The 8,730-nt window shown below is 37.2% G+C and overlaps 1 long non-coding RNA gene across 1 annotated transcript; it reads right to left on the bottom strand.

Annotated features, from left to right (window-relative positions):
• Nucleotides 1-248: 248 nt before the first annotated feature.
• Nucleotides 249-5,210, bottom strand: LOC117283996. The gene is made up of 3 exons (XR_004515038.1): nucleotides 5,138-5,210; nucleotides 3,669-3,980; nucleotides 249-340 (listed from the first exon to the last, which is right to left on the bottom strand). It is a non-coding gene; the product is annotated as an uncharacterized LOC117283996 (long non-coding RNA).
• Nucleotides 5,211-8,730: the final 3,520 nt, after the last annotated feature.

Here is an 8,730-nt window from a genome sequence, read left to right as displayed (position 1 = left end):
ATCTCTTTATTCTAGAAATGGTTGCCTGAAAGCCTATATATGCAGCAGGATATACTGTCTAGGTTTGTGTAAGCACACTCAGATGTTTATGACAAAAATCACCTAACAATGCATTTCTCAGGACCTAGCCCTATCCTTAAACAATACAGGACTGTGTGTCTAGAAATTTGTTGTCATTGTTACATTGTTACCATGGCTCTTAAATTTCAGGAAACCAAACAGTAGGTAAAAAGATACTCTCCTGGGGCTATAGATACCAGAACAAAGCCAAGTAGCGGATTCCTCAAAAGTTCCATGCGGCTTTTCAGGGACTGGTAACTTGAGGACCTCCTTCCTAGAGCTGGAAGAGAAAAAGGACTTTGGTGAAACTGGAGCAGTACTCCATCCCAAATCTTTCATCCTCCCAGAGATTCCTCAATTTCTTCTTGGGCTCAGATTCAAGACCCAATTTTTCTTCTCTCAAAGTCAGCCTGAACTTAGTTAAAACAGCATCAAAGTAATGTCCCCATGTGTGTGTCAGCTTCTGAGGGTAGAAAAGCTTGTCTTGCAGCTTGGGTCTCGCATTGGAAAGAGGTTCTTTTACCAATCTGGTAAGAGATTGACAGTTCCCTACAGCTATTCCTCAGGGTAAGAGTATTTCTGTGGGATTCTCTATGAGTCTTCAAAATTCCAGCCTCAGCTCTCTGTCTCAAGGAAGTTAAGACTAATGTCATTCAAATTTAAAAGAAAAAAAATGTTCCCTCTGCCCTTAATTAATATAATATTGAAAAAAATTACTTTTCAGTTGCATAATCCTTTCCCCAGATAATACATAGATTAATTTCAGAGGAATAGTGCCAACATGTAAAAGTAGATGCTAAAAAAGGTGTGTCTTTACTAATTTTACCACTCTCTATTTCATAAAATCAGCAGCAAAAGGGCTCTATACAGTTGGTATCATTACCATCATGTTTAGATGAGCAAACAGCCCTTCAGAGAGATGGAGCTGAGGCCCAGTGCCTCTGTAATTTCCTGTTTGCCAGCATGTGGCGCTGTTGGCCATGTTGGACGCTCTCTCTTGACTTCTGTTACCAATTTCCGCTGAGATTATTTCCATCGCCCTATTTAACTGATTATTCTCAGTTCTTTTTAAATTCTGTTGTTGTTGTTGTTGTTGTTTTAATCTACCGGTTTCTCAGAGGTTGCTAAAGTCTAATGATTCTGTCTCAGAAAACTTATCTCCTATTTTTAATTTTAAACTTTTAAAAATAAAAACATAATTTAAAAAGGCAAAATAGTGCCAAAATGTTAACAACTGCATAGAGCATTTCCAGTTTCACATCACCTTCTCTCAACATCGGTTCTGTTCCTGAGGGAGAGGGACTGTGGAAAGCTGTGTAGTTCGTACAAACATCAAGGAGCACCATTCAAATACAGGTGTCTCTCAACGTAGGATATTGTTATGTCCCAATAAACCCGTTGAAGGTTAAAATATTTGAAGTTGAAAATGCATTTAAATACACTTAGAAAAATTAACATCATAGCTTAGTGTGCCTTAAAAATGTTCAAAGCACACTAGCCTAGAGATGGATAAAATCATTTAACAAATTCATTTTATAATAAAGCACTAAATATTTTATTTATACACGTACACAGATGGGTGTCAAAAAATCCCAAAATCGTTGGAAACCCAATAAATTATAATCAAATTTTTAACTTCTTGATCTTGGGTCTGATTGGGATCTCAATTTGCTACCACTGCTTAACATCTTAAGAGAATCTTTCTTAAGAGTTTTAGCATATGTTCCTAGCCCCAGAAAAGACCAAATTTCACTACAATTTTTAAGGAATAAGTATAAATTTCATAGCATCACAAAGTGAAAAAAAAATTCCTAAACTAAACCATCATAAGTTGGGTACCATCTGTGGCCTAGGATTAGAATAGTGCCATCCACAACATTCACCATGTATGGTAGTCTACCCAACCTGAAACCATTTTTAACTAATTTATCTAGTATTTATCCTCATGATTCTAAATAATAAACTTGAACTGCTTTCTCAAGATTTTCCAGCATCAGTTACGTGTTGTATTGGTCAGCTTTTCCAATGCTAGTGACTAAGACAGTAGGATAATTATATCACTTTTCTTGTCTTTGGGACAAAATATCCAATACTAGCAACTTTAAAGAGGAAAGGTTTATTTTATCTCACATTTCAGTCCATGGTTGGCAGGCTTAAATGCTGAAATAGCATAGTAAAAGAGACTGCTATTAAGGAAAGCTGCTCACATGATGGCAGCCAGGAAGCAGAGAGCAGGCAGGTTCCAGGTAAAGAGATATACCCTTGCAGGTCACACCTCCAGTGACCTTCCTCTGATGAGGCCCCACCTCTTAACACTCAGCTGCTAAACTGTGATAATTCACCCTTGAGTATATCACCCCCATAATCAAATCCCAGTCCAAAAGCCTCATCTCTGAGCACATATAAACTTTGTAGGACATTCTAAGTATAAACCGTAACACCTACAGACAACTGAAAACAGAATCCCTTCTTCAAAGACTCAACAGGCCCAACATTCCTAAAGTCTAAGTTTATATTCTCATCTGAGACTCACGACAACTCAACAATAAACACCTATAAAAAAATTTTTAAGTTCATAATCCCAAAACACAGGGGCACAGAGTAAATATTCTCATTTCAACAGGGAAGAAAAGAGAGATAGAGTCAGACAAAAGCAAGATTAAAACCCAGCACAGCACACATTAAGCCCTGAAGCTCCATGTCCAGCACTTGGGATGTGCAGCAGTGAAATGTAAGCTCCAAAGGGCTTGGACAGCCCAACTCTGATAATCTTGCTGGATGGAGCCCACATGGATTCTCTCTTGGGCTGATTCTGCTCATTGCCTGCAGTTTTCTTCAGCAGATATTCACATTCCCAGGATCTCCATTGTACCTTCAGCCTCATTCTCCAGATTCATGTGTCTTCCTCTGAGGGATATATTGGCTAGCTAACCAGTCCTTCCTTTGAAATCTGGGTGAAAGCTTTCCAAGATCATGCAATTTTTACTGTCTGCATGCCTGAAAATCCACCATCAAGTGGACAAAGCCCAGGTCTGCCACTAGCTTGAGCAATGGCCAAGGCCCTTGGATTGTGGCTGCCGTGGCCTCTAAGTGCATGAATGGCTGAATGTGGTGAAATGAATCCCGGGGAACCAATTTCTGAAAAGACTGTTCTGAAGTCCTAAGGGCTCTCTTCTCAACTAAAAGGTTTACACCTTTGCACCCCTGAGCCTACACTTGGTGGATTCTTGCTGATTCTTGAGATGCCCTCAAGACATCTTTCTTTTTGTCCCTGTGCAAAATGCTTGGCTTATTTTTAATGGTACTATCTTTTCAGCAATCATACCTTTTGGCCCCAAATTTATACATAGTTGTCTTTGGGCAAAAATGTAAGTTTTTCAAATCTTCCTACTCTGCTTTTTGCTTCTGATTCTCACTATAAATATGGCTACAAGCAGTCATCAGTAAGCAGGCTATCACTTGAATATTTGGCTGACTTGAGATATCCTTTTCCAGATCAATTAGTCTGTCATGTTAAATTCATCTTTAATTCAACTTCTTAGGTCATGGATAAAATGTAACTATTTTTAAAATCAGAACATAACATACATTAACATACATTAACATACATTGTCGCTAATACAGTTCCAAGTAGAGTCCTGATTTCAGTGTGAAACCTCATGAGGCAGGCCTTTATTGTCCACATTCCTATCAGCATTCTGGCTTTCTGAGCTCCTACCAGAATTGTCCATTAAACTGTCTTACAGAAGTCTACAGCTTCTCTAGTCTTCTTTTCCAGAGTTTTCTAAATTTCTCCCCCAAATCAGTTCCAAAAACTTCTGAACCCCATAGTCAGGAGTAGTCACAACAACATCCTCATTCCTGGTATGGACTTTCTGTATTGGTCAGCTTTTCTGTTACTAGGAGCAAATACCTGGTACCTGCAATTTAAAGGAGAGATTTATTTTAGCTCATAATTTCAATTTCAGACCATGGTCACCTGACTCCAAAATAGAAACATTATAGTAGGAAGACATGGAAAAAGGAAAAAGATGCTCACTTCAGGAAAGCCAGAAAGTAAAGCACAGCGACAACATGTCAGTAAAAGAGTTATCCTACAGAGCCACTCCTCCACTTCCTTCAACTGGGCCCCATTTCCTTTCAGCTAAACACTTTCAGCTATGAACATCAGTGAATTAATCCACTGATGAGAGTAGTGCTCCTTGTTACAATCACCTCTCTATGGGTCTCTTAATCCAGTCAAGTTGACAATCATGAGTTGACTTCCTCCTAGATGATTTTTGGTGGTACTAAAGAGACAAGGGCCTTCATACTGAGCTGCAACTTCAGCCTTCCCCACCCCTTTTTTTGGTACCACAGATTGAACTCAGAACCTTGAGCTTGCAAGGCAGGAACAGTGCCACTGAGCTAAATCCCTGGCCCAACTTCAACCCTTTTTAATTTTCTTTGTTTTTTATTTTGAAGCAGTGTCATACTAAATCACTAAGTTGTCCAAGTTTGGCTCAAGCTTTCAATCTTCCTGACTCGGCCTTTTAGAGTACTGGGATTATAGGTATGCACTGTCATCCCCAGCTCTCACTGGATGATCTTTTAGCTGTCAAAGTTTCTCAACACCTCCCCATCACTTCTTTTCTTTTATCTTCTCTGTATAATCAGATCATAATTTTATTTCCACCAATATTCATATATCCATGTCTGCCTGCTAAAATTCTACTCAGTCAAACTCTACCTCAAGCAAAAAACTCTTTTGTCTTCATTTTGTAATTAACCTCCTGTGTGTTTCACTCTCCTGAACATGCTCTGTGTTGCTAGTAAGATATTGAATCCAGACTATCTTGAATATGTTATCAGATAGATCTCTCTCATCTAATAGAGAAGTTCTGAATGGTAGGGATCATGAAGATCTCTCATAATATCAGAAGTGTTTTTCATAAAGCATAAGCTGAATAAATATGTATTGAAAATATCATGTTTTCCTGTTACTGAATTCAAGGAAACAATGTTCGGTTGGTACTTATATAAGGGACACTGAATTGACTTATTCACTCTCTTGATATTCAAACATTTATCCACTTACTTTTGACAAGGCCCTGTGCCATATACTGCAGCTGCAAAGATGTAAATGCACAGTAATGAAGTGGCTCATAATCTGGTGAAAAGACAATAGTATAAACAATTACAAAAGCAGATGTTAGGTGCTACAGCAGAGATGGTGTCTTAGTTATTTTTCCTGTTGCTGAGACAAAAATACATGATACTGACAAGTTAAAGGAGAAAAGGTTTATGTAAGCTCACAGTTTTTAGAGGTTTCAGTACACAGTTGGCTGGATCTGAGGCAGGGCAGCACAGCAGAGGGGCATTAGAGAAAAAACTGTTCATGGTGCAGAAGGCAGAAAGAAGCAAGTAGCCAGTCACAGCAGCAAGCCCGCCTTCCCTCTTTCTCTTTGTATTATATCTAGGCTATAAGCCTATTGATAGGTGCCGTTCACACTAGGGTGGTGCTTCCATTATCTACACTAGGCTAAACCCATTTAGTTATCATATACCCTAGATCCAGCCACCTCTGAAAAGCCCAATCCCTGAGTGCATGAAGCTTTCAGTGGACATCTAAATACAAGCACTAACAGAAGTGAACAGGATGGGAAGAGATTAGATCCCTACATGGAAAGTAAATAAGCTGGTGTGAGTAGACCAGAAAGGTTATTTCCAGCTAAAATATGAAGGATAACAAATAATTCTCTAGAGAGGGGGGGGAATAAAAAGAATATTCTAATAGATTATATTTCACTTATACCTTTATTAAGAGAAAAAACATAAATCTATTCAAACATTTATTCTTTCAATATTTTTAAAGAAATTATTGATAGGTTAGGTCCCATTCAAGGCATATAATTTTAATATAAATCCTCCCAAAAGTGGATAAAGGAGCAGCACATTTAATTGAACAAAGGATTTTATACAGAATTATAATAATATAGTCCAGATGAGTTTTCTAGTAATTGCTTAATTCAAATAGAAGCTTAGAAGAAGAAAGAATGTTGTTAACATAGCCATTAGACAGTTTCTCTCAAACACCAACTGTCCCAGGAAGCATTTGGCAAGAGCTGCATTGCAATCAATTCCTGGTTGAATTCTCTGATGAGGGTCGGAAATGCCATTATTCTAAATTGTTGATTAAAGAGGGATTCACATGCTTTCCATACCAGATGCGCCTGAGGCAGGGCTGACTGCTTGTGCTGAATGATTAGGAGCCTGATTTATATTCTGTCTCAGAGGCAGGGCCAGAGTATTTGTCACAGTGGCTGAGGAAGGAAGTGTGTATGAGTGTGTGTGTGTGTGTATGTGTGTGTGTTTAATACTAACCTCATGCCGACAACTATGACAGACACCCTTTATTATCTGCTTTAATTTTTACTTTAAATTTTGAGATAGATTTACTATGGAGATGCCTGGTAAAACAAAGTATTTCTTTCTTTTGAATGGTACTATTATTATTTAGTTATCAGTAATAATGGCAGTCAGTTCTACATGTGGACCCAGAGAATTGTCTTGGGACCTACTTTTGTGTTCAAGGAAAATATCTAAGTAGCTTCTCATGTTTTTGCAAATGTAAGACAAGAGGGTGCTCTGACCAGAAGTTTTCTGTTTTGTACTTAACCCTCTTTTTCGCTAATTTCTCTCAATCTGTATAACTCATAGGTAAAAAGGAACTTAGCATTCCAACACTGCCAAAAAGGAAAGTAGGAGATGGAGACCAAATCTTTTCCTTTGAAGTTCAAAATTATTAGATCTCCTTTTAATAAAATTTCCAGCTCCATAAGAGCAGGGTCTTCTGTGTGTACAGGACCCAGATGGTGGGTGGCACATAGTAAGTGTTCAATAAATATCTGCTGAGTAATTTTTAACCCACTCTGTACCCCTGCCCTTAAGTTTCAGGGAGTACTGCCATGTAGAGTCTATTTTCTCACTATGTTGAAAAGTCATTTGATTTTTACTACATACCCCTGCTCCCAAATTTTGAAGGTTAAATTTAAGTCTTCCTTTCTCATTAGCTCTCAATTCATAGAAGCTTTGGCTGCTTTTAAACTCTTTCTATGTATTTATATCCAACTGAAAATTCTAAAGGTGATGTATTCAAATAGAAGAGAAATATGTGCCCTCCTGTTTTGTTACCATCAAAGACTGCAAAACTCAATTATCTAACATTTATGTCAAATTCCTTAAATAAATAAGCTAAAGAGAAGTGGTGCATAATTAGAGGCTATTTTAAACCATTTGCTATTGGAAATATGTCCATTATTATCCAGGTCATACTTTTGATTTAAGAAATATTATTTATTTATTGGAATCAATGATAAATTTATTGTTTTGACTCTCTCAGCCAGAAGAGCCTCAGGATCCAAATCAGCTGATTGCAGCAGTGTGTTCCAGACATGATTCTGGACAGAAAAAGAACATTAGATAAAAACTAAGGTGATCTGAATGGATTCTAGTTGATTAAAAATTTATTGTTTTGAGATCACATATTGTTCATTGGTGGTTTTAGCTGAACTTAATTCAGAGCATTTTAAAATAAGATTATCATTATTATTTTAATATTTTTAGAAATCTGTAAACCCAAGAGATTTCAGATTTAGATAGATCTGACTTCACCCTGACTGTAATGTATTCATCTAGATTTTAGAGGAAGTCGATGGCATTTCAACCCAATTGAATAATTACTTTCACGGATCATGACATAAACAAAAGATGTAAAATCTAGTCCTTACCCAAGAATCTTATAGTCTAGCAGGGAGAAACAGACAGCTAAAGGAATGCCTATACTTCAAAGGGAGGATAGGGAATCAGATTAGGCAATCTTTTGTAGCATGAAGGTAGTATCTGTGTACTAACAGGAGTGAAGAATGAGTGTGAATTTACATATAATACAGCTTCTTTCAGAATTTAGGCAAGATTCATTCCATTTTAATCTTTTGTATCCATTTAATCTCTCTATTACTGTTATGTGTATGGTCAGATTTAGGGCAATATTTAGGTTTAAAATAATCTTAGAAAGGAAATGTTGACCCTCAGTCTTGTATAGCATGTCTGTCTGAAGGACTGAGATTTTAAAAATGAAGAGTAGCCAGGGATTTAGCTCAGCGGTTTGGTGGCCTGCCTTGCAAGAGCAAGGACCCAAGTTCAATCCCCGGGTACCAAAAAAAAAAACAAAAAAACAAAAAACCAGAAGAGTGGACCATTAAATGGCCAATGATGCTAGCTCTTTGGTTAAGATACAAATGGAATTTCCTCTCAAATTTATTTTAGAAACTAACAGAAATACTTTAAATTGCTATGATTAATGATGTTGGCTGTGTTTTCATCTTTTAGTCAGGCATCTATCCTAGGAAAAGAGACCTAGGAACAGCAACACTCAGACCAGATATTCTACAAATCAGTGCTATTCTGGCAGATAACTCTTCAACACTGTTATTCTTAACTCATACAGTAATAATCATTTGAATGACTGCATGAGCCTCCTTTTTCTACATAATTTAATATAGCAAATATACTGAGTAATATATTTTAAAATTCAATTCTGAGCACTTTTCAAATCCTAACTCATTTAGCCCTCATAACAGTCTTTGAGATAGATATCATTATTACATCCCCACTTTATACATTCTTTTT

The sequence above is a fragment of the Fukomys damarensis genome, unplaced genomic scaffold (genome assembly GCF_012274545.1).
Source record: "Fukomys damarensis isolate Sample0158 unplaced genomic scaffold, DMR_v1.0_HiC HiC_scaffold_33, whole genome shotgun sequence".
NCBI classification, from domain to species: Eukaryota; Metazoa; Chordata; class Mammalia; order Rodentia; family Bathyergidae; genus Fukomys; species Fukomys damarensis.
The sequence above is the reverse complement of the archived record's forward strand: the minus strand, read 5'-3'. Positions and strand labels throughout refer to the sequence as shown.